The sequence below is a fragment of the Triticum urartu genome, chromosome 5A (genome assembly GCF_056163025.1).
Source record: "Triticum urartu cultivar PI428250 chromosome 5A, HENAU_Tu73, whole genome shotgun sequence".
Classification (NCBI taxonomy): Eukaryota; Viridiplantae; Streptophyta; class Magnoliopsida; order Poales; family Poaceae; genus Triticum; species Triticum urartu.
Window position 1 is genome coordinate 591469690 of NC_141877.1, and position 26867 is coordinate 591496556.

Here is a 26867-nt window from a genome sequence, read left to right on the forward strand (position 1 = left end):
GAGTGCGTATAATCCATGGACTCAACATTAGTCATAAAGAACTCACATACTTATTGCAAAAATCTACAAGTCATCAAAAACCAAGCACTACGCGCATGCTCCTAGAGGGATATATTGGTAGGAAAAGACCATCGCTCGTCCCCGACCGCCACTCATAAGGAGGACACTCAAAGAACACCTCATGTTTCAAATTTGTTACATAACGTTTACCATACGTGCATGCTACAGGACTTGCAAACTTCAACACAAGTATTTTTCAAATTCACAACTACTTAACTAGCACAACTTTCATATCACTACCTCCATGTCTCAAAACAATCATCAAGCATCAAACTTCTCTTAGTATTGAATACACACATAAGAAAGTTTTTACTAGTCTTGAATACCTAGCATATTAGAATTATTTAAGTAAATTACCATGCTATTTAAGACTCTCAAAATAATCTAAGTGAAGCATGAAGAATAATAGTTTCTATAAAACAGAACCACCACCGTGCTCTAAAAGATATAAGTGAAGTACTAGAGCAAAACTATATAACTCAAAAGATATAAGTGAAGCACATAGAGTATTCTAATAATTTCCGAATCATGTGTGTTTCTCTGAAAGTGCTAGTTATCGACTAGAGGGGGGGGGGGTGAATAGGCGATTTTTATGGAAGTCTTCAAAACATGAGAGTTTCGAAGACAATCGATAGAAATGAACCTATTAACATGCAGCGGAGAGTAGACTACACTAGACAAGCCATAGTCAAGTATTCAATGAAGTGAAAGCACAAAGACTAATAGCAGCTAGGCAGTATGGATCAGGATGGAAGACAGTATGAAGCTAATCAGAACAAGAAGTCACATAGTGAAGACAAATAGATAATGCAAACAGGCAATGACTTCACAAGGACCAACTATAAATAAAGAGATGGGAAGGATAGAACCAGTTGCTCGTTGAAGATGATGATTTGTTGGACCAGTTCCAGTTGCTGTGACAACTGTACGTCTGGTTAGGGAGGCTGAGATTTAACTCAGAAGACCGTGTCTTCACCTTATTACCCTTGAGCTAAGGACACCCAGTCCTCGCCCAATCACTCTGGTAAGTCTTCATGGTAGACTTCCAAACCTTCACAGACTTTGTTCACCGGCAATCCACAATGACTCTTGGATGCTTAGAACGCGACGCCTAACCGACTGGAGGATTCACAGTCCTCAAGTGTAACAAGTCTTCAGATCACACAGACAGGAAGACTTCAGTGATGCCTAACACTCTTTGGCTCTGGGTGTTTAGGGCTTTGTCCTCACAAGGATTTTTCTTTCAAAGGCTTTGAGGTGGGTTGCTCTCAAACGACAAAAGCCGCGCACTAACTCTGAGCAGCCAACCAATTTATGGTGTAGGGGGTGGGCTATTTATAGCCACTAGGCAACCCGACCTGATTTGTCTGAAATGACCCTGGGTCACTAAGGAACTGACACGTGTTCCAACCGTCAGATTTCAAACACACGCGACAACTTTACTTGGGCTACAAGTAAAGTTGACTCATCCAGCTCTGGATAATATTTGCTCTCATTGTCTTCACTCGAAGACATAGGATTTTGGTTAAGCATCACTTCAGTCACTCTGACTTTGTTCACTGGGACCCCACTTAACAGTACGGTGGTTCCTATGACTCAACAAAGAAGAAAAGGAAACAACGAAACAACTAAGTCTTCGCGCTCCATAGTCTTCACTCAATGCCTTCTCTTGTCATAGTCATCAATGTGAATATCTTCACATACCACCTTTGTCTTCAATGTCTTCATACATTTTTAGGGGTCATCTCCGGTTGGAAAACCGAATCAATGAGGGACTACTACTTGTGTTATCCTACAATTCTCACAAACATATTAGTCCCTCAACCAGGCTTGTCGTCAATACTCCAAAACCAACTAGGGGTGGTACTAGATGCACTTACAATCTCCCCCTTTTTGGTGATTGATGACAAACTGGTTGAAGTTTTCAACGGGGATAAAAGTATGTGAAATTGTAAAGGATTTAGACATTGTCTTCGTAAGTAGCAGAAAGGCTCCCCCTGAAGATGTGCATATAAATATTTTGCTTTTGAATGCAAATGCACATGGCAGGTTGTACTTGCGGAGCTCCTCTTCTATTTATGAAGACAATTCATCATGCATGGAAGGATATAACGAAGATAATGACATGCATAATGAAAAATGGACGTTTACAAAATGACTTCGTGCGGAATTTATCGTCGCACATGCGAAATTTATCATCGCATCACATAGTGTCGAAAAAGGTAGCAGACGACCATCAAGTTTAAGTGTTACAACTCAAAATGAACCAAATGTTTCAAAAGCGAGAGTTGTAAGCACTTGGCAAATGTAGCAAAAGTAAAGCAACCACCCATATGGACCCGCTTGAAGACTATCAACTCATATGCTTCTCCCCCTTTTGTCAGTAATGACCAAAAAGGTTTGAAGACATAGAGCTTCTACTCGTTCCCATGAGGAGTAGGTGAAGCAGCAGGGTCGTCGTTGAGGTTCGGTGGTGTGGAAGAACTTGGTGCAGTGTCGACACACGCTGAAGTTGGAGGGGGTGAAGTAGCGTCATCTTGATCATCTATGACTCTGGCATTCACCGTTGCAGCTGAGGAGGAATAGTCAGAGTCTTCAAGTGAGAGAGTCCGACGCAAGTGAACATTCCTTGGAGGAGTTGAGTCAAACTTGAATCTTTCTGTGAAGCCATCGTCTTGCAGATCAGCTTCAGCACCGAGTAATGTCAAGCTCTTCCAAGAACTTCGGCAGGTTTCATGTGTAACAAAGGCATTCTTGGTGGCAATATTGCAAATGCGATTAACGTCCACCAAGAGGCTTTGCATCTGACGCTTGAGCCAGTCATGATGCTTATCCTGTTTCTAATGTAAAGCGACGAGAAGCTCTCGGTCATTGAGAACATGAGATCGCTTCCGAGGCCTTTGGGCAATGGTGCTCGCAGTGGCTTCAGTTTGGGTGCGAGGGGCACATGTGTTGCCAGCCAAGGGATAAACACGAGAAATGGCTGGAACTCCTTCAATGGGCTAGGTGAAGCTTTGACGATCAACATTGTGAAGATAAACTGGCTCCTTTGCAGGCTCTGGGTAAATAGCTTCAACAGACAGATCAACCTCTGGCAAGAACATGAGATGATTGCGCTAGTTGAAAGCAGAGTGAAGCTTGATGAGGCGCATTACCCATGGAGCATAGAACTTCAGACCAAAGATGTCGGAGCCAGATGCAGCCAACTACCTGATGAAGAAGTCTTGAGCATTGAAGCTGATGCCATTGAAGATATAGAAAACCAAAGTCTTCATTGCTCCTTCAAGCTTCGCTGCAGATGAATGTCCTTTGACAGGCCATAGATTTTTCCTAATGATATGGTAAATGGTGTGGGGCAGATACTCTAGATCTTCGACAAAGAATTCCATTAGGTATTCAGCGTCACGTGGCAGAGGCTTCATCATGCTCAGCATTTGGCTCATGTTAGGCTCCGGCTTCTGGAAAATGCTCTCCAAAGCATTCTGGTGTTGCTGACAACCTGGTTCATAATATTCGCCAGGAGTGGGCAGGGCTGTAAGCTCAATGATGTCTTGGGCTTTAGCTTCATGATGGACATCGCCCGTCATCTACTCAAGGATCCAAGTCTTCGGATCCCTGTTGTATCCACGAATGTGGAGGGTAGCATAGAATTGAAGCAGACGTTCTTCATTCTAGTGTTCCTTGGCAGTCACAAAGTTGAGCAGACCCGCATCACGGAAGCAGTCAAGAGCTTCTTCAAGGCATGGCAATCCAGCAATGGCTTCGCAGTCTAAACGCATATGAGGGAAAATGCGCCCCTGACTGTATAAGATGCAAGAATAGTAGCTGCGTTGTTGATAACTCCAGAATCGATTCGAGGAGATTCTTGGCCTTGTGTAGGGGTTCTTGTCACTGTCAAAGAATGTGTTGTGTGCCTTGAATCCATTCAGATTAAACGATCCTGGTGACATTGCAGTACCTGGAAACCGTGGTAGCCTTGGCTTTGGCTTCTGGACCAGAGGCCTGTGCTCCACATGATAGTCAAATTGAGGTCCGGGAGCAGGCGGAGGAACCAGAATTGGCCAGCGAACGGTAACAAGCTGACCGTGATCATATGCTTGCTCGATGGTGTGTGGCCTGGGAGGCGGTACAGGAGCAGAGGCATTGGCTTCAAGCTGCAGATTTGCATCAGGTGCAGCATTAGCTTCAGGTGCAGTGACATCTGGCACCACATTAGCTTCAGCGATGACAACGTCATTGGCTTCATTGTTGGTGGCCGCCTCAGTATTGGTAACCTCCACTTCAGGAGCTGGAGGGTCAGACACGTTCTCCTCGAGAACAACTTCAAGATTGGACGGCGGTGAAGCAACTCTTTCTTCATCTCTTGGTTCTTCTTCTTGGTCATCGGCTGATGCAGTCGGGATATCTTCAGCCATTTTGGCTTCAGATTCAGGGATGTTCGCAGTAGGAGAGGCTTCAGGAAAGACTTCGCGTGAAATGGATTGGCGCTCTTCTCCTTCTGGAACACTTGCCAATGTGACCTATGGCCTTGGTCCTTTGCGAAGCCTGCGAAACGCCGGCGACGCCTGTGGAGATGGAGTTGGTTGGGCCTCAAGGTCTTCATTGTCAATCACTGGAGTGGTGACCTGGATTGGAGAAGTAACTAGTGTTTCTTCATCACGAGGGGATTCTTGAGGGTGATCAGCCCATGAGTCATCCTGAGCAATTGGCGTCAATGGACGGCCAATGCTGATGAGTTCGCTGTTCGTGAGAACAGGCGATGATACCACATTGTGTTCGATCTGAGGAAGGACTTCATCATCTTCAACATTGTCGTGCTGGCCAATGTCTTCAGCTACGGTGGGGTCAGCAGCTGGAATGTCTTCAACAACTGGAGCCTCTGTGGAAGTAGGCTCATGAACGATCAACTGGCACTCACGATGTTCAGACGCAGGACGAGCAACAGAAATTGGTTCGACGACAAGGGGCTCTGTGGAAGCAGCCCAGTCTCTCTTCTTTGTCTTTCTTTTCTTGGTTGGCAGAGCATCATGAGTGGTGTGCTTGGTCTTGCGCTTGTGAGCTTCGGCTTCAGGTGCCCTCGTTTTCTTGAGTTCCGAATCCACTATGGGGACCTTAGGCTTCAAGCCTGTCATACTGGCCGGGAAGACAATGCGGGGTTCTTCCTGCCTTGATGCTTCTGGTTGGGCCACAGCTGGCTTCTTCTTCTTCTTGGCAGCCATTCTGGGGTCGATGCCTGGTCGCCCCAAGGCCTTGCGCTTTTCAGCTTCATTGTAGCCTTGAACACATTTGGCAGCAAGATTCTTCATGCGCTCACAAGAACCTTTTGCTTCTTCTCGTTTCTTGTGGAACGCCTCCTTGAGCTCATGCATCATGACCTTGAAGTTTTGAATGTCTTCAACGTTGAGCTTGACCATGTGCTTCTTGAACTGAGCGTTTTCATAATCAATCTTGTGCTTCAGCTCAACAATCTTCTGTGCAAGAGCCAGCTCAGGAGCAATGGCTCCATGGAAGGAGACACCGAGGCCAATTGGGAGCTGAAGATCATCAAAACTGAGATCTGGGCTGTCAAACCATTCATCAATAAACTTGTACAGAATCTCCACATCAAAGAGGGGAAGATCATTGAAGATTTCTGCCTCTTGCTTGCTCTTTATCAATTTCTCAAGAGCATCATCACAAAGATCATCGTTGCTAGATAGATCAATGGCGTCATTCTCGTTTCTCAAAACAGCAGCAGGGGTCAATGCTTGACCAGTTGGTTGCATGGGCTTTTTCAACTTGCCAGACTTGGAGATGCGAGAGAGATCTTCAGACTGCACACTGGTTTCAGGAGGTGCAGTGGCCAGAGGCTTCGCCGGTGAGACCTTTGGTGCAGAGGAGGGCTTTGAAGCCTTTGGTTTCTTTTACTTCACATGCTTCGGTGGTGCAGGCGCTTTGTCAGAATCAGCGTCATCTGCAGAGTGATCCACGACTGCCCCTTGAACCTGAATGTGAGTGATGAGTCCTTCTAAGTTGTAGAACGGCCCAACAAGATTGGGTTCAGCATCGCATGTGCCGTCGGCACGAGGAGCAGAGGGGCCGGGGTTGAAGCCCAACCCTAGTGACTTCTTGTTCTCTTTGGCAAAAGTTTTGGCAAACTGGAAGTTGTGCTTAAATAGATTATCTTCACAACACCATAACAGAGAGGATGGGTCGGCATTAGCAGGCTGAGGTCCACGAATCATGCAGGGGTAGAAGCCTTGAGCAATAGCTTCGGACTTCGACTTGGGATGAAGACCTTTGTATATAATATCTCCCCAGGGGCCTTTGATGGCATTCTTTTCAGCATATTCGTCAGTGACAAATCTGTACTTGAACCATTCCTCTGCCCAATGTCTTCGAATCCATTGGATTCGATTCTTGCGTTCTCCATAGGTCTCTTTTGGATCTGACTTGTATAACTCATAGAGATCCGGTGGCAGGTCCTTAGCAGTGTTTTCACGGCGCTGTCTGCCGCCCTTCCTGACTGATTTTTCTGTTGCCATGAAGTTTAGACTGAAAGGCTTCAACACTGTCAAAGTCTTCCGTCTACTGGTCAGACAGGAACTGGCTTCAGGAGAATTTATGTGATGCTGTAAGAACTCTGCAAATGAATGCAGACTATGAGAACCAAGGGATTCTCCCACGGACATGTACCTGTGACAGCATTAGAGATGCGAGGGAAGGGGAAGAGGTCATATGCATTCTTAGAAGATTTTGAAGATAAATCAGTTTAGAAGACATTGACCTCATAGTGCGAAGACATTCACTCATATGTAGAGAGTTGGTTCCAGATTTGTACGAATCCACAAATAAGTACAAGTGAGGAATCTAACTACTTTGTGAAGCATAAGTGAACATACTAGGCATGCTATGAGATGCAGAACAGGATAGATCCAACTTTGTAGCAACAGAAACCACTTGTGGTTGAAAAGGATGAATCTATCGGATCAAAAAGACTGTAAAAAGAGTTTTTATTTACCACTCGAGGAACTGCTAGACAAACTAGGAGATGAGGCCGAGCAGTTCGATCTTCCGTGCCTTAACTTGGTGACAGAGGACACCTACGGTGACGACGGAGAAGACGATGTCCACGGCCGGTGTGATGACGGCGTCGGTGAGGTCGTGACAGCTAAGCGCTTCATCGCAGGCGTCGTCGAGGGCTAGCGGTGGCGCTAGGGTTTGTGCGAGGAAGAGAAGTGGAAGAAGAGATAATGACTGGGGTGTGGTGAGTATTTATAAGGACAGGGACGGCGCAACGTTATTACGCAGGTGCCCCTGGCGGTTCACATCTGAAAGACACATGGCGATAATGCAACACATCGGAATTTGTTCCACATTCCCACATACGTCTGGATTGTCGGGTGGTCGTTCCCGCTTCTCCGGGTTTCAGGCAAAAAGGATTGAGCATTTAAAATAGTTTTAATGATTGTCTCTGTATCTTCTGCTGACAGGGACGCAGCGAAGACATTCAACAGTTTCAATAGAATGCATATGATTTGGATAGATAGATTTGAGACGGGAGCATAGAAAGGTTAGGGTCCGATCACATTCACTTAGTTCAAAAGATTCAACGAGAAGACATAGCTATAAGTGAATGCTATAGAGGACAGAACACAATCATATGAATATATCCGAATAAGACCAAGTCAATATAGTGAAGATAAACATGAAACCGTGTTAATATTGAAGATAAACCAAATGCGAAGACTTTGCAAAAGTAACACCAACAGAAAATAATCCAAACAAAAGTTTGGTGGTGGCATTACCCACCGTATAGGAAGTATTATACCCAGACATGGCGCACAATTATCGTGGCGCTCCGAAGTCAAATTCTGCGTTAATGTATTCACACTTAGAGTGTAAGTCTTCATTAGTTGAAGATATACGTTACTTTGTGTGTTGCACATCTAAGACATCAACATGCACAAGTGTTAGGATGTGTGTATGATCACAGGACATTTGAGGCTTCCAAGGTATTTAGCTCACACCGCAACTTGCAAAACCTTTTCTCATCCAAGGGCTTTGTGAAGATATCTGCCAGTTGCTCTTCAGTGTTGACGTGAATGATATCAATGTCTTCCTTCATCACATGATCTCTGAGAAAGTGATGACGGATCTGAATGTGCTTTGTCTTCGAGTGCTGAACTGGGTTGTTGGCGATCTTGATGGTGCTTTCATTGTCGCAGTAGAGTGGTACTTGCTTCAGATGAATGCCATAGTCTTTGAGTGTTTGCTTCATCCATAGAAGCTGAGTGCAACAAGATCCAGCAGCAATGTATTCGGATTCAGTAGTGGAGAGAGATACACAGTTCTGCTTCTTTGAAGACCAACACACAAGTGATTGTCCCAGAAAGTGACATGTGCCTGATGTAGACTTGCGCTCCACCTTGTCACCAGCATAATCAGCATCCGAGAATCCAACTAGATCAAACTCTGAGCCCTTTGGATACCATAATCCTAGTGTTGGGGTGTAAGCCAAATATCAAAGAATTCGCTTCACAGCTAAGTGATGCGATTCCTTTGATGTCGCTTGGAATCGGGCACACATGCAAACACTAAGCATGACATCTGGCCTAGATGCACATAAATAAAGCAAAGACCCAATCATGGAGCGGTATACCTTTTGATCGAACTCTTTACCATTGGCATCAGAATCCAGATGACTCTTGGTAGGCATTAGCGTCGTATAACCCTTGCAGTCTTGCATTCCAAACTTTTTCAGGCAATCTTTGAGGTATTTCTCTTGATATATGAAGATGCCTTTGCGTTGCTGCCGTATTTGAAGACCAAGGAAGAACTTCAGCTCACTCATCATGGACATGTGATATTGCTCTGCATCATGTATCCAAACTCATCACTGTATTTTTGGTTAGTGCAGCCGAAGATAATGTCATACCAAGCACGAGGGGCTTGTTTGAGGCCATACAGTGCCTTGTTGAGCTTGTAAACCATGTCAGGATGTTTTGGATCTTGAAAGCCAGGCTGTTGTGCAACATACACTTCTTCCTCAATCTTGCCATTGAGAAAGGCGCTCTTCACATCCATTTGATACAGAAGGATGTTATGATGATTTGCATAGGCTAGCAGTATGCATATAGCTTCAAGCCTAGCCACAGGAGCAAATGTTTCATCAAAGTCAATTCCTTCAATTTGAGTGTATCCTTGAGCAACGAGACGAGCCTTGTTTCTGACAACTTGACCATGCTCATCTTGCTTGTTGCGATATATCCATTTAGTGCCTATGATATTGTGTTTACGAGGATCAGGACGCTTGGCCAGTTCCCATACATTATTCATCTCAAACTGTTGAAGCTCTTCTTGCATAGCTTGAATCCATTCAGGTTCCATGAAGGCTTCATCAACTTTCTTGGGTTCAGATATTGAGACGAATGCAAAGTGCCCATAGAAATTTGCTAGTTGTGTTGCCCTTGAACGAGCGAGTGGACCAGGTGCATTGATGCTATCAATTATTTTCTCAATCTGTACTTCATTTGCAACACGAGGATGAACTGGACGAAGATTTTGCTCTTACTGATCATTTTCATCGTTTGAAGGATTATCTTCAGGCTGAGCATTGTATTGAGGTTGATTAGGTGCAGAGATAATAAGTTCCTCTTCAGGTTGTACTTCAGACGGTATGATTTCTCCAGTTCCCATAAGCTTGATGGATTCACTGGGTGGAATTTCATCTAGCACATTTGGCAGGTGCTCTCTTTGCGAGCCATTAGTCTCATTGAACCGCACATCCACAGTTTCAACCACTTTATAGTGAAAGAGGTTGAAGACTCTGTAGGAGTGCGAATCCTTTCCATAACCAAGCATAAAACCTTCATGTGCTTTTGGTGCAAATTTTGAAGTGTGATGTGGATCCTTGATCCAGCACCTAGCACCAAATACTCTGAAGTAACTGACATTTGGCTTCTTACCAGTGAGGAGTTCATAGGATGTTTTCTTCAGAAGCTTGTGAAGATAAACACGGTTGATGACATGGCATGCAATATCTATAGCTTCAGACCAGAACTTTCTTGGTATCTTGTATTCATCAAGCATCGTCCGAGCCATCTCAATGAGTGTTCTATTCTTGCGTTCCACGATGCCATTCTGCTGCGGCGTGTACGGAGCTGAGAACTCATGAGTGATGCCCAATGTATTGAGATAAGTGTCGAGGCTGGTGTTCTTGAATTCAGTGCCATTGTCGTTTCTGATGTGCTTGATCTTGACACCATAGTTGTTCATGGCTCAATTGGCGAAGCGTCTGAAGACATCCTGCACTTCAGTCTTGTAGAGGATTATATGCACCCATGTATATCTTGAATAATCATCAACAATGACGAAGCAATAGAGACAAGCAGTAGTAGTAAGAGTGGGGTAGTGAGTAGGGCCGAAGAGGTCCATGTGCAGCAGTTCAAAGGGTTGAGTCATTTTCATGATTGTCTTCGAGGGATGCTTGGCCCTCGTCATCTTTCCAGCTTCGCAGGCACCGCATAAGTGATCCGTCTTGAACTTGACGCCCTCGATGCCTATGACGTGCTTCTTCTTTGCAAGAGTATGCAAGTTCCTCATGCCAGCATGCCCTAGCCTCCGATGCCAGAGCCAGCACTCTGAAGCTTTTGCAAGAAGACATACGACAAGCTGTAGTCCTGCTGAGAAATCTACCATGTACAAATCATCTTTCCGATACCCTTCAAAGACTAGAGACTTGTCAGATTCCATTAGAACAAGGCAACGATATTTTCCAAATATCACAATCATGTTGAAATCGCAAAGCATTGAGACAGACATTAAGTTGAAACCAAGGGATTCAACAAGCATCACTTTATCCATGTGTTGATCCTTTGAGATTGCAACTCTACCTAGACCCAATACCTTGCTTTTGCCAGTATCAGCAATTGTGATGTGACTTTTGTCAGATGGACATAAGGTTGAGTCCATGAGAAGACTTCGTTCGCCAGTCATGTGATTAGTACATCCACTATCAATAATCCATTCTGAAGCAGCTGGTGTCATACCCTACAGTGCATTTAGGGGGATAGGCTTCACGAAGAGTATTGTGAAGCATAAACATTTGACGAGCAAGTGGATTATGAAAGCTTAAATCGAGGTTAGGACTGATAGGACAAATAGCAAGCGACTCAGGAACAAAATACATAATAAGACCATTTGGGCATTTGATCTTGCGCCCTACAAGATGTTTTAGGTCCCCAACAATAGCTTCAGACGCATTTGATTTTCGGTTGGAGACCTTTCCCTGCAAAAGAGAGTTAAGCTTTATTAGCCACATCTTCAAGGGTGGCTTCGAAGCAATGAGTCTAAGTGCAGCATCTGAGAACTTTGGCTTTGGAGCCCTAGCAAATAGTCTTGCAGGTGGAGAATGGTACTCATAAGAATAAGCAGAGTAGTTCTGGGTCTTATGAACATGGCGGTTTGACGAAACACACTCATATTCATAGGCCTGAGTATAGTTTCCCTGCAAAACATTTGTGTTAGTGCGACTCAGGTGAGTCCTCTGTCGGTATGAAGCCTTTGGACCATATGAAGCCTGTGGTCTGGGGTTTTTCTTCTTCCCTTGTGATGTCATGACGACATTCACTGGAAGATTTTCCAGACACCTTTTGGGCACCCAGACTTTCTTCATAAGTGACCCATTCCTACAGTTAGTACCAATATACCTGGCAAACACTTCACCATTCTGATTCTTAAACAGTTTATAGTTTGCATCAAAGGATTCATCAATGACAATAGGATTAGCACAAGTGAAGCCAGATATGGTAGATGGATCCACTGAAGGTCCCTTTGCAGCAACCCATGTGGTTTTGGGGTACTGCTCAGGCTTCCAGTAAGAGCCGTCAGCATTCATTTTCCTTTCGAACCCAACACCCTCTTTCCTAGGGTTTCGGTTCAGAATCTGCCTTTTGAGGACATCACATAGTGTCTGATGCCCTTTGAGACTTTTGTACATCCCTGTTTCAAGAAATGTCTTCAACCTAGAATTTTCATCAGCAATAGCAGTGGCATCCTCAGCAGAGGGGTTAGTTACCACATCAACAGTTGAAGATATTGCAACAGTAGCAGCAGTAGAACATCCAGCAACAGAACTAGAGTTATCACGCTCAAGGCATTTAAGGCATGGTGGTTCAAATCCTTCCTGAGCGAGACTGATCTGTTCGGCGTGAAGTGACTCATTTCCCTTTTGAAGATCTTCTTGAGCCGCTCTCAATTTCTCAAGTTTTTTCTTCCTTTGAAGATAATCATAGGATAGCTTTTTATGAGTTGTTGAGAGCGTTTCATGATGACTTTCAAGTTCCTCATACTTAACATGAAGATTTTTTATGTCTTCAATTAAGGACTGAGATCGAGTCATTTCAGCGTCCAACAGGTCATCGCTTTTGTCTAACAGTTTTTGAATATGTTCCATAGCTTTCTGTTGTTCATTCGCAATTTTAGCAAGTGTTTTGTAGCTGGGTTTGGAATTACAATCAGAGTCATATTCACTTGATGTTTGAAAGTAAGCATCACGTGAGTTTACCTTGGCACCACGTGCCATGAAGCAGTAGGTTGGAGAGGATGGATCGGGTTCGGGAGACATTGTTTTAAGTGACTCCTTGAAGTTGAGGAACCAAGGATCCTAACATGTCCGATGGCCTTCATAAACATCAGAAATCCGATCCCATATAAGCTTTGCATTGCAGAGATGCATGATGCGCCTGAACTCATCTCTGGAAAGAGAGGAGCATATAATGTCCTTCGCCTTGACATCCAGCAGAGTGAACTTCTGAATGTCTTCGGCATCCGCCATCTTGCATAAGTCGGTGAGGCCAATCTTCGTGACCATCCAAAGCTCATTGTCCATTGCAAGGAGTCACTTCCTCATCACAATCTTCCATTTGGGATAATCAGTGCCATCAAAGACAGGGCACGCAGCGGAGACTTTGATTATCCCTGCAGTCGACATAGCTAAAACTCTAGGTGGTTAAACCGAATCACACAGAACAAGGGAGTACCTGGCTCTGATACCAATTGAAAGTGCTAGTTATCGACTAGAGGGGGTGAATAGGCAATTTTTATGGAAGTCTTCAAAACATGAGAGTTTCGAAGACAATCGATAGAAATAAACCAATTAACATGCAGCGGAGAGTAGACTACACTAGACAAGCCATAGTACCCGAATGGATCAAGTCTCTGTGCTTAAGTGTCATCCCTGGATCGGTATGCTGACACACACAGTACTCGAGGATTTATAACAGAGGTAAACCACATGTATAAATAACGTAAAAACTATTACCTCAATCCAAAATAGCGGAAGTAACAAGGTTGTGGATTCCCATCAACACCAATGGCAAAGTTGAGTGTAGAAATCGTAACCCTAACATATCACTTACTCGTCGTAAGACTCCTGCAACATGAGACGTTGCAGCCACAAAGGGTCAGTACATTGAATGTACTGGCAAATTCACACTATAGAGAAATGATGAATAATGGCTATCACTACATGCATATATGGCTGGTGGAAAAGCTCTATGGTTATAATTTTTTGCAAAAAGCCAATTTTTCCCTACTACAAAGGAATACATTTTTACTTAACTATCATGGTGGTTGTTAAACATTGAGAGTGTAGACACCCTCTCAATCCCAATTAAGTATCATCATTAAAACCCAACAAAATTAATTAAAGCCACATGATGAGATTCACATGATAATCCAAGTACTATATACTCACGATGTCCATAACCGGGGACACGGCTAACCATGATTAGTTTATACACTCTGCAGAGGTTTGCACACTTTCCCCCACAAGACTCGATCTCCTCCGTTGGATTTCTTGCACTACATGGTGTTTGAGAGACGGATGACCGAGACATAGTCTTTCAGAAGCGTTTGCACCTTACCATGGGTAGACCGTACCACCTACTACCCCCTACATCTGCTAGTCTACCACTGTAAGAGTTCACACGACTTAATCAACTATGCTAGAGCCCATAATACCTTGTGGCTGCACACGGAAGTTTCTAGTATGAATAATCTCATGATCCCTTTGAGCCTGGGTGGCGGTCCATAAAAAACAGGCAATCACTGGAATACCCAGGTGCCTAAACAGGCAATTGCTGGAATACCCAGGTGCCTCAATCCACCCAGATGTGTGTTAAAGTTGCCACCTTAAGTAAACCATTAATTAACAATCTCACATCTGTCATGAATACTCTCAAACCCAAACCACGTCTACGCATAGCATAGCAGTATAAGCATCAGGTAATAGTAACTCCCAAGGTTTGAATGCAGGGCAATAGGTTCCTACCTCATCAACTACTTCCCAATACCCACATGTTATCAATCCTACTCATGCAATGTTTGAGGGTTGAAACTAATGCATAAAAACCGGGTATGAAAAGGGATATGATCAAAGTGTGAACTTGCCTGCAATGTTGATGTAGATGATTCGCACTCAAAACTCTTGATAGTTCTATTCGTCACACTCCGGTGAATCTACTGTAAGCAAGCAATAGTAACCACACATAAGCAATCACTCAACAGATCAGAAAGAACGAAGAAGACGATTCGGAAAACATCAAAACCAAGCAAATAACTCTTGCAACATAAAACAATTTCGAACAGTACCAAAATTATATAAATTTGGCCTTATCAGAAAGTTTAGGTCAAGAGCTTCGATTGGCAAAAAGAATCAACTCAAACGGAGCTACGAAACTCAAGTTATGATCAAATGAAGTTTGAATCTAAATCTGATCTAATTCAAATTTTAAAATTTGAAAAACATGTTTGAGTTGGATTAATGGATAGAGGAGATCATAACGAAGAAGTGGGCGTTGGTTTCGTTGGATTTGGACTAACGAGTAAAAAGATGTGGTCGTTTGAAGCAGAAGGACTAATCTATAAGAAAGATAATTACATCTAGGTCCCCGGCTGAAATTAAAACCGAAAAAGAAAAACCTATCTAACGAACGTTCGCTACAGAGACTATCCTAGCGAAAACTGATGGTTACAAATCTAAACTAGTGAGCGTTCACTGTATAATTAAACCGAGTAATAAACTGACTAAACCGAACTAAAAGAAAAACCGGACGGGGCGGTTTTACCGGTTCAAAGAAAAAGACCAGCGGCGGCGGTGATGAACTCCGGCGATGGCGGGATGTGGCGCGGCGAGGCAACTACGCTGTGCGGGGAGGAGGCGCGGTGGTGCGGGCGGCAAACGGCGGCGCGGCGCGAGTGGAGTGCGATGGTGGCGCGGGCAGAGTGCGGCGGCGGCGCGAGGCGGCAGATCTCGCCGGCGGCGACGAGGCGCGAGATGCGAGGCGAGGCGAGTCGAGGGGAGAGGAGGCCGGGGCGGCGACTTATATAGGTGGGCGGGGCGGCGCGTTGCGTGGAGGAGGGGGCAAGGCGGCGGCGGCCTGGACAGTGTCCTGGTCGGACTAGGCGGCGGCGCGGGATCGCTCGGGAATCTGTCCCGAGCTCGGTGACGAGCGGCACGGCTGGGCTGGGCCGGCTTGCTGGGCTTCGGCCCAGTTGGCCCGATCTGGCTGAGAAGATTTTTTTAAAACATTTTATCAGACAAATAAAAACAGAAAAGAACAAATATATTATATAGGCATATACTATATCAAAATTTTCAGAAAAAGATTTTCTACAGCATGAACATTTTTATAATGCCTAATAAAATCAACACAAAATCAGATAATTCAAAGAGTGCTACTGGTCTAATAAAATCCACCAAAAATAAATTTTTTAAAAAATACCAAAATGATTTCAAATTAATTTTTCTCCAATTCTGCGATGTAGGGAATCATGTTACCCTATTTTCCATATATTTTATTTTTGGAGAAAAATAATTTTAATAAAACTCAAATAATTCCAAAATGAAAATAATTTCCAAAAGGACTTTAAATTTTGATCCTTTTAAACTCCCAACTCATATTTCATATAATTTGAAGAAGTCATTTTATCTTCTCTCATGAAAATCATTGAGTTGCTTGAAGTTTATGATTTAAAAATATTTCCAAATGAAATTCAAATCTTTTTAAAATCCTTTTCATTTAATTAAATGGAAGAAGTCATGTCATCTTCTCTCGAGGGTTTTGTATTTGATAAGAATTTGAATTCACGGAGATCAAAATGCAAAAGGTGAAAGTTTGGGAAAGTCCTTTTATTCCCTCTCATTTAACTTTCAAAAGGTTTCGAATTTCACTCAATCAATCACACAACAATTAAACAATCAATGAATCTATCTATTTATTATAACATTCCAAAATTTAGAATTTTGGGATGTTACAAACCTACCACGCTTAAAATGAATCTCGTCCTCGAGATTCGGAGAGGCTAGCAAGAAAAGGTAGGGTTTGACGGTCTCCTCAAAATCCATCGATCATCACACGGGGGGGGGGGTCTAGGGTGCTACCACCCTTAGAAGCATGGTTACGGTTCCATCAAAACTCATATACTTCATCCATATTGTTAACAGTGTCGGTCTTCTCAGATCCTCGGGGAAATTCTTTCTCTGAGCACGTCGGGTAGTGGCATAACCTTTACCACAATTCTTCTGTCTTTCATTTTGGTAAGGTTCTTCTGTGGCTGGGTCTTCTTAGCTGACGGGTCTGGCGCCATTACTAAACAACTATCGATGTCTCATGGTGGTCAACAATTTATGGTTTCTCCTGCAGGAAATGGGTCTGGGCTGAACCTCACTGTATAACCTACGGTTGGCAAAAGCTGCCTTGTATCAGGGAAAATTGCTATACCATTCTAAGGTTCAAACAAGGTTTAATACCGTCGTCTCTCTACTATAGGTAAGTCACTCAGATTTACCATCCCATATAGCAAGGCGAATAATAAGAGTAAGTCGGTATGGTGATCAATCCATCCCGCACCCAAATCATTACCCTGTATACAGTTTAGCGAATCTCGCATTCTAACACTCGGTCATCCTCACAAGCATTGCAGAATTCCTCTTGTTGATGAACCAAGTTCGGATAAATCCATTGATTCTGCAAGCCAAACAAACATCTATCGTTCCTTCACAACTCTCAGGTTTTGCGTAAACTCCTATAAAATCATCGGTCGACAAAGGTATATCCTCTTCCAGGGTTTTTCCTTCAGCAAGAATGTGCTTGCTTCTTGGTAGGTCCTGGGGCCTGTGGGTTATGGCCCATCTCATCACTTGTAACCTTGAACTCATCCTCGGGGCATCTGATCGTTATTCCAACTTTCAACTTCCTAGTATTCTTAATTCCATCCAATTGTACTGTCTTCCTTCCTTCTATTGGCACTGAACTAGGACATAATTACTCAGACTCATCATGGAGTTGCAATTCCTCCATATTACCAACATTCTACCTCCTTTATATCCAATAGTAATTCATCTCTTCATCCTCGTGGAATATCTCGCATACCGAGATAAAATTTATACTTATGAAGTCCATACTCTACTTCGTGGAACATCATTATCCTTTCCAGGGTCAAGCGTCCTTATAGGGGAATATAGGTCATCTATGCATGGCACTTCTTCAACTGGGAAGCGTAAAACACATCATGAACTCTTGACAGTCCTTCGAGTGACTCCAACCTGTTGGCCACTTCTCCCGTACGTTCCAAAACTCGGTATGGTCCTACAAATATCGGGGCTAACTTTCCCTTAACTCCTAATCGTTTAACTCCTCACAGAGGGGACGAAGACATGCTCTATCTCCAATCTCATAGACTACCTCCTTGAGTTTTTGAGTCTGCATAACTCTTCTGCCTGGACTGAGCTTCCTTCAGTCTATCTCGAATCAACTTAACATTCTCTCCTGACTCCTTGATCACATTTGGTCCAAACAACTGACGGTCTCCAACTTCATCCCTCATACTCTTGGGGTATCACACGTATCGAGACAAAACTCGTATTAATTTTGTCCGAAACCCACTCAGTGGAGTATCCTTATCTTTTCCAGGGGTCAAGGGTTCTTACAGGGTACTACCACCCTTAAAATGCACAAATCTTCCATAGACCATATTTCTCATATCCTCAAAATGGACAAAATTCTTCTTCATAGAGTAACAACTCATAAAATCCATATCAGTACCAACGATGCTAACTTTATTCATTCTCAATTGATTACAATCTCAACTCAACACCTCGATATAAAAGAAAATGTTCTCACTTCTACTACTATACTTCTCACAACTAATTATCACAAGTCTCCTTCTCCTTGGGGCATTCTCTGGCAAAATGCCCTGCTCCATTACAACGAAAACATATTACTTCTGACAAGTCTTGAGTCTTCCTCTTTGGGCAACTACTGAGGTAGTGCCCTGACTCCTTGCACCTGTAACAGGTGATATGACTCAGGTTCCTCCCGGGCTCCAATCGGTTTCTCTTGCTGGACTTTTCCATTCCAATCAGGGCTTCTATTTCCCGTGGGTCGTATTCTACTTCCTCTGTCGGGAATTCTACTAGATCCCCATTCATATAATTCTGGAAGATGTGTCCTTCTTCTCCACATGAATAGCATGACTTGGTGCAGGGCTTAATTGGTTCTTCTTTGGGTGTGTCCCCGACATCTTCCTTCATCACGGGTTCTTCTAAAATTCCCATAAGGGCTCCTTTCTTTACTTCTGTTCTGCTGTACGGCTCTTCGTACCATGGGGTAAATGTGACATTGTGTAGGGTAGTGGGTAGTCCCTTCACACAAGAAACATGTAATCTGCCTAATTGGGCATTCTTCATCTGGGTGACTTTCTTCACAATTAGGGCATTCATCCTTGTGTTCTTTATGGGTGTGTCCTATTTCTCCACAAATCTTGCATGCACAAGGTTTATTCATATCCTTTCCATAAGGCTTCAACTTCTGGGACACAAACCGAGACTTTGGTAAAGTCAACTTAAATTCTTTCCAAGTGGTTACTCCTTGCCATCCTTTCATGGTTTGGTACATCCTCCACCAAGTAGCAGCTCCTCTTTCAAAACACTGAAGAGCATGCTGGGTCATATCATGTCCAACTATAGGGTTATTCTCCATGTGATCCTCCATGTTCTGAATCCATCGGTCTGTCTCCAACTGACTCATCGGTCCAGAAAGTACATGCTCATCTCCATTCATCCTCTATTAGGTCCAAGGGTTGGGGTGAGATAAGAGAGATAGAGAGGGATACAGACAATACAACCAAATAGTTTTGGAAAGACAGATTTTATTGTGGCTGTCGGAAAAACATCAAACAAATGACAGCTCACAATCGTCGCATCTAACGTAGGGACATAACTGGGGTTTGGTCTTCTAAAAGTCAACATCGCCAAACTCTTCAAGTCTTGTTCATGTCTCCGATGGCTTCTTCCAATCGTGCTTGTCTTTCACAAGTTCTTTTGCCAGATCATCTCTATTGACGCGAAGTCTCTCGTGACGTCCTTTAATATTTTTGGAGTTGCGTTCCAAACTTCTGGATTTCAACATCCTTGGCTTGAACCATGGTCCTACTGTCCTTCAGGTCCTGACAAATCTCATGTATCTCAAGGTTTTACTCCTCTAGCTTGGCTACTTTCAGCTTCTGGATCCTGAGTTCTTCACGAAATGCTCCTTGTCAAATATAGCTTCCTAAAGGTCCATCTTAAAATCCTTCATGTAATACTCCAGATCCCGGTGTTACATCAGCTAAGGTTAAAACTTCCTCTCTTGCTGATAGGTGCTCCATCAGCCTTCTACTATCCAATCCTTCCGAAGAAATGCATGCTTAACTCAGCACGGTGATAATAGCATAAGCGGCGATAACTCCATGGTTAGCCGTGTCTATGCCCATGTTACTGCCATGAGCTTTCATTCCATAATTGATATCTCCTGGCTTGGGGTTTTATTTACAAACACTTTGAGTTCTAATGCTCCATGTTCCGGTCTTTCTCCAACGCACCTAGATCTCGGGTATTGACAGTTTCCATAGTCTGCCAAGTTCCATAAGGGTGTTCTTCCTAGGTCATACAAATCTAGAAAATTCTTCAGAGTCTTCAAATTCTCCTAGTCTTCGGAGTCTTCAACAGTTGTAGTTTCCATTATCATAATGTATGGTAAAATCCTCTTCATTCCGAATGGTCTTAGTTGTCCGATATCTTGTACTTCTTAGAGTGGTCTCATTAGCCGAATCTTCGTGTGGTCAAAAGGGAAAAGGGGGTATGGTCTCACTAAAAGGGGATATTTGAATAAGCTCAGAAGAGAAGAGAGGTAAAAGATCCTTTTGAAAAGTAAAGTTTTAGAGAAAATCCTTCATATGAGCTTGCCAGTTTCTAGGGCCACGTCCTACAGTCAACATGTGCTCTGATACCATCTTGTATTGACCCGACCCGAATGGATCAAGTCTCTGTGCTTAAGTGTCATCCCTGGATCGATATGCTGACACACACAATACTCGAGGATTTATAACACAGGTAAACCACATGTATAAATAACGTAAAAACTATTACCTCAATCCAAAATAGCGGAAGTAACAAGGTTTTGGATTCCCATCAACACCAACAGCAAAGTTGAGTGTAGAAATCGTAACCCTAACGTATCACTTACTCGTCGTAAGACTCCTGCAACATGAGACATTGCAGCCACAAAGGGTCAGTACATTGAATGTACTGGCAAATTCACACTGTAGAGAAATGATGAATAATGGCTATCACTACATGCATATATGGCTGGTGGAAAAGCTCTATGGTTATAAGTTTTTGCGAAAAGCCAATTTTTCCCTACTGCAAAGGAATAAAATTTTATTTAACTATCATGGTGGTTGTTAAACATTGAGAGTGTAGACACCCTCTCAATCCCAATTAAGTATCATCATTAAAACCCAACAAAATTAATTAAAGTCACATGATGAGATTCACATGATAATCCAAGTACTAGATACTCAAGATGTCCACAACTGGGGACACGGCTAACCATGATTAGTTTATACACTCTGCAGAGGTTTGTGCACTTTTCCCCACAAGACTCGATCTCCTCCGTTGGATTTCTCGCACTACATGGTGTTTGAGAGACGGATGACCAAGACATAGTCTTTCAGAAGCGTTTGCACCTTACGGTGGGTAGACCGTACCACCTACTACCCCCTACATATGCTAGTCTACCACTGTAAGAGTTCACACAACTTAATGAACTATGCTAGAGCCCATAATACCTTGTGGCTGCACACGGAAGTTTCTAGTATGAATAATCTCATGATCCCTTTGAGCCTGGGTGGCGGTCCATAAAAAAACAGGCAATCACTGGAATACCCAGGTGCCTAAACAGGCAATTGCTGGAATACCCAGGTGCCTCAATCCACCCAGATGTGTGTTAAAGTTTCCACCTTAAGTAAACCATTAATTAACAATCTCACATCTGTCATGAATACTCTCAAACCCAAACCACGTCTACGCATAGCATAGCAGTATAAGCATTAGGTAATAGTAACTCCCAAGGTTTGAATGCAGGGCAATAGGTTCCTACCTCATCAACTACTTCCCAATACCCACATGTTATCAATCCTACTCATGCAATGTTTGAGGGTTGAAACTAATGCATAAAAACCGGGTATGAAAAGGGATATGATCAAAGTGTGAACTTGCCTGCAATGTTGATGTAGATGATTCGCACTCAAAACTCTTGATAGTTCTATTCGTCACACTCCGGTGAATCTATCGTAAGCAAGCAATAGTAACCACACATAAGCAATCACTCAACAGATCAGAAAGAACGAAGAAGACGAATCGGAAAACATCAAAACCAAGCAAATAACTCTTGCAACATAAAACAATTTCTAACAGTACCAAAATTATATAAATTTGGCCTTATCAGAAAGTTTAGGCCAAGAGCTTCGATTGGCAAAAAGAATCAACTCAAACGGAGCTACGAAACTCAATTTATGATCAAACGAAGTTTGAATCTAAATCTAATCTAATTCAAAATTTAAAATTTGAAAAACATGTTTGAGTTTGATTACTGGATAGAGGAGATCATAACGAAGAAGTGCGCGTTGGTTTCGTTGGATTTGGACTAACGAGCAAAAAGATGTGGTCGTTTGAAGCAGAAGGACTAATCTGTAAGAAAGATAATTACATCTAGGTCCCTGGACTAAATTAAAACAGAAAAAGAAAAACATATCGAACGAACGTTCGCTACAGAGACTATCCTAGCGAAAACTGATCTTACAAATCTAAACTAGTGAGCGTTCGCTATATAATTAAACTTAGTAATAAACCAACTAAACCGAACTAAAAGAAAAACCGGACGGGGCGGTTTTACCGGTTCAAAGAAAAAGACCGGTGGCGGCGGCGATGAACTCCAGCGATGGCGGGATGCGGCGCGGCGAGGCAACTACGCGGTGCGGGGAGGAGGCGCGGTGGTGCGGGCGACAAACGGCGGCGTGACGCGAGTGGAGTGCGACGGTGGCGCGGGCAGAGTGCGGCGGCGGCGGCACAAGCAGTGCGGCGAGTGGCGGCGCGAGGTGGCGACGCTAGCAGTGCGGCGAGTGGCGGCGCGAGGCGGTGGATCTCGCCGGCGGCGACGAGGCGCGAGATGCGAGGCGAGGGGAGAAGAGGCCGGGGTGGCGACTTATATAGGTGGGCGGGGCGGCGCGTTGCGTGGAGGAGGGGGCAAGGCGGCGGCGGCCTGGACAGAGTCCTGGTCGGACTCGGTGGCGGCGCGGGATCGCTCGGGACTCTGTCCCGAGCTCGGAGACGAGCGGCGCGGCTGGCTGGGCTGGCTTGCCGGGCTTCGGCCCAGTTGGCCCGGTCTGGCTAAGAAGTTTTTTTAAAAACATTTTCTCAGACAAATAAAAACAGAAAAGAACATATATATATTATATAGGCATATAATATATCAAAATTTTCAGAAAAAGATTTTCTACAAGATGAACATTTTTATAATGCCAAATAAAATCCACACAAAATCAGATAATTCAAAGAGTGCTACTGGTATAATAAAATCCACCAAAAATCATTTTTTTAAAAATACCAAAATGATTTCAAATTAGTTTCTCTCCAATTCTCTGATGTAGGGAATCATGTTACCCTATTTTCCATATATTTTATTTTTGGAGAAAAATAATTTGAATAAAACTCAAATAATTCCAAATTGAAAATAATTTCCAAAAGGACTTTAAATTTTGATCCTTTTAAACTCCCAACTCATATTTCATATAATTTGAAGAAGTCATTTTATCTTCTCCCATGAAAATCATTGAGTTGCTTGAAGTTTCTGATTTAAAAATATTTCCAAATGAAATTCAAATCTTTTCAAAACCCTTTTCATTTATTTAAATGGAAGAAGTCATGTCATCTTCTCTCGAGGGTTTTGTATTTGAAAAGAATTTGAATTCACGGAGATCAAAATGCAAAAGGTGAAAGTTTGGGAAAGTCCTTTTATTCCCTCTCATTTAACTTTCGAAAGGTTTCGAATTTCACTCAATCAATCACACAACAATCAAACAATCAATCAATCTATTTATTATAACATTCCAAAATTTAGAATTTTGGGATGTTACAAATGAAGTGAAAGCGCAAAGACTAATAGCAGCTAGGCAGTATGGATCGGGATGGAAGACAGTATGAAGCCAATCAGAACAAGCAGTCACATAGTGAAGACAAATAGATAATGCAAACAGGCAATGACTTCACAAGAACCAACTGTAAATAAAGAGATGGGAAGGATAGAACCAGTTGCTCGTTGAAGACGATGATTTGTTGGACCAGTTCCAGTTGCTGTGACAACTGTACGTCTGGTTAGGGAGGCTGAGATTTAACTCAGAAGACCGTATCTTCAGCTTATTCCCCTTGATCTAAGGACACCCAATCCTCGCCCAATCACTCTGGTAAGTCTTCAAGGTAGACTTCCAAACCTTCACAGACTTCGTTCACCGACAATCCACAATGACTCTTGGATGCTCAGAACGCGACGCCTAACCGGCTGGAGGATTCATAGTCCTCAAGTGTAACAAGTCTTCAGATCACACAGACATGAAGACTTCAGTGATACCTAACACTCTTTGGCTCTGGGTGTTTAGGGCTTTGTCCTCGCAATGATTTTTCTCTCAAAGGCTTTGAGGTGGGTTGCTCTCAAACGACAAAGGCCGTGCACTAACTCTGAGTAGCCAACCAATTTATGGTGTAGGGGGTGGGCTATTTATAGCCACTAGGCAACCCGACCTAATTTGTCTGAAATGACCCTGGGTCACTAAGGAACTGACACATGTTCCAACGGTCAGATTTCAAACACACGCGACACCTTTACTTGGGCTACAAGTAAAGCTGACTCATCCAGCTCTGGATAAGATTTGCTCTCATTGTCTTACTCGAAGACATAGGATTTTGGTTAAGCATCACTTCAGTCACTCTGACTTTGTTCACTGGGACCCTACTTAACAATACGGTGGTTCCTATGACTCAACAAAGAATAGAAGGAAACAACGAAACAACTAAGTCTTCGCGCTCCATAGTCTTCACTCAATGCCTTCTCTTGTCATAGTCGTCAATGTGAATATCTTCACATAACACCTTTGTCTTCAATGTTTTCATACATTTTTAGGGGTCATCTCCGGTAGGAAAACCGAATCAATGAGGGACTACTACCTGTGTTATCCTACAATTCTCACAAACACATTAGTCCCTCAACCAGGTTTGTCATCAATACTCCAAAACCAACTAGGGGTGGCAATAGATGCACTTACATTCTCTCAAAAGGTGTGTACAACAAGGATGATTGTGGTAAACTAAAAAGCAAAGACTCGAATCATACAAGATGCTCCAAGCAGAACACATATCATGTGGCCAATAAAAATATAGCTCCAAGTAAAGTTACCGATGGAAGTAGACGAAAGAGGGGATGCCTTCCGGGGCATCCCCAAGCTTTGGCTTTTAGGTGTCCTTAGATTATCTTGGGGTGCCATGGGCATCCCCAAGCTTAGGCTCGTGCCACTCCTTGTTCCATAATCCATCAAATCTTTCACCCAAAACTTGAAAACTTCACAACACAAAACTTAAAGTAGAAAATCTCGTGAGCTCCGTTAGCGAAAGAAAACAAAACACCACTTCAAGGTACTGTAATGAACTCATTCTTTATTTATATTGGTCTTAAACCTACTATATTCCAACTTCTCTATGGTTTATAAACTATTTTACTAGACATAGATTCATCAAAATAAGCAAACAACACACGAAAAACAGAATCTGTCAAAAACCGAACAGTCTGTAGTAATCTGTAGCTAACGCAATATCTGGAACCCCAAATTTTTTAAAATAAATTGCTGGACGTGATGAATTTATCTATTAATCATCTGAAAAATAATTAACTCAATAGCACCTTCCAAATAAAAATGGCAGCAATTCTTGTGAGCGCTAAAGTTTCTGTTTTTTACAGCAAGATCAAAAAGACTTTCCCCAAGTCTTCCCAACGGTTCTACTTGGAACAAACACTAATTAAACACAAAAAACACAACCAAAACAGAGGCTAGATAAATTATTTATTACTAAACAGGAGCAAAAAGCAAGGAATAAAAATAAAATTGGGTTGCCTCCCAACAAGCGCTATCGTTTAACGCCCCTAGCTAGGCATAAAAGCAAGGATAGATCTAGGTATTGCCATCTTTGGTTTTCAATTTTTTAGGGGAATCAATATCTAATCCGGGAGGTTCTTTACGTTTCCCTCGGAAAATTTTAGATCTAAAGAATCCAACCGCTTGTTGCAAAGGGTAATCAACATATTCATGCGGTGAATATTTCCGATAACATTCTTAAGAGGTTCAAGAGACTTTTATAAATTCTTAGTTACTTCGCAATTTTTTTTCAAAAACTTGTGTCTCTTCCTGGGTATGTTGTGGCCCCTTTTATTGAGGTAGTGTTCCCACTACACCCTCTATGATTTCAAGCCCAACACTGGGATCAATTTCAATAAAATTTCCTTTGGCAACACAATCCAAGAGTTGTCTATGGGACATATTTAGTCCAACATAAAAACTACGAAGCAGGATTCTAATATTCACCTCTAAAGTGCAATTACGATAAGATTCCATCATCCTATACCAAGCATCTTTTAAATTTTCTCCTTGTCTTTGTTTAAAGTGAAGAACTTCAAACTCAGGGGACAAAGGAACAGATAGGGGACTAGCCATAACGACAAGCAAGCAATCCGACACACAAGCAAACAAGAAACGAGCAAAAAGAGGAAAATAGAGAAAGAGAGGGAGGATAGAGAGAGAGGGCGAATAAAACGGTAAGGGTGAAGTGGGGGAGAGGAAAACGAGAGGCAAATGGAAAATAATGTAATGCGGGAGATAAGGGTTTTGTGATGGGTACTTGGTATGTTGACTTTTGCGTAGACCTGCCCGGCAACGGCGCCAGGAATCCTTCTTGCTACCTCTTGAGCACTCGCGTTGGTTTTCCCTTGAAGAGGAAAGGGTGATGCAACAAAGTAGCATAAGTATTTCCCTCAGTTTTTGAGAACCAAGGTATCAATCCAGTAGGAGGCCACGCACGAGTCCCTCGCTCCTACACAAACAAATAAATCTTCGCAACCAACGCGGTAAGGGGTTGTCAATCCCTACACGGTCACTTACGAGAGTGAGATATGATAAGATACTATTTTTGGTATTTTTATGATAAAGATGCAAAGTAAAATAAAAGGAAAAGGAAATAAATAAGTATTGGAAGATTAATATGATAGAAGATAGACCCGGGGGCCATAGGTTTCACTAGTGGCTTCTCTCGAGAGCATAAGTATTCACGGTGGGTAGACAAATTACTGTTGAGTGATACGTCTCCATTGTATCTACTTTTCCAAACACTTTTGCCCTTTTTT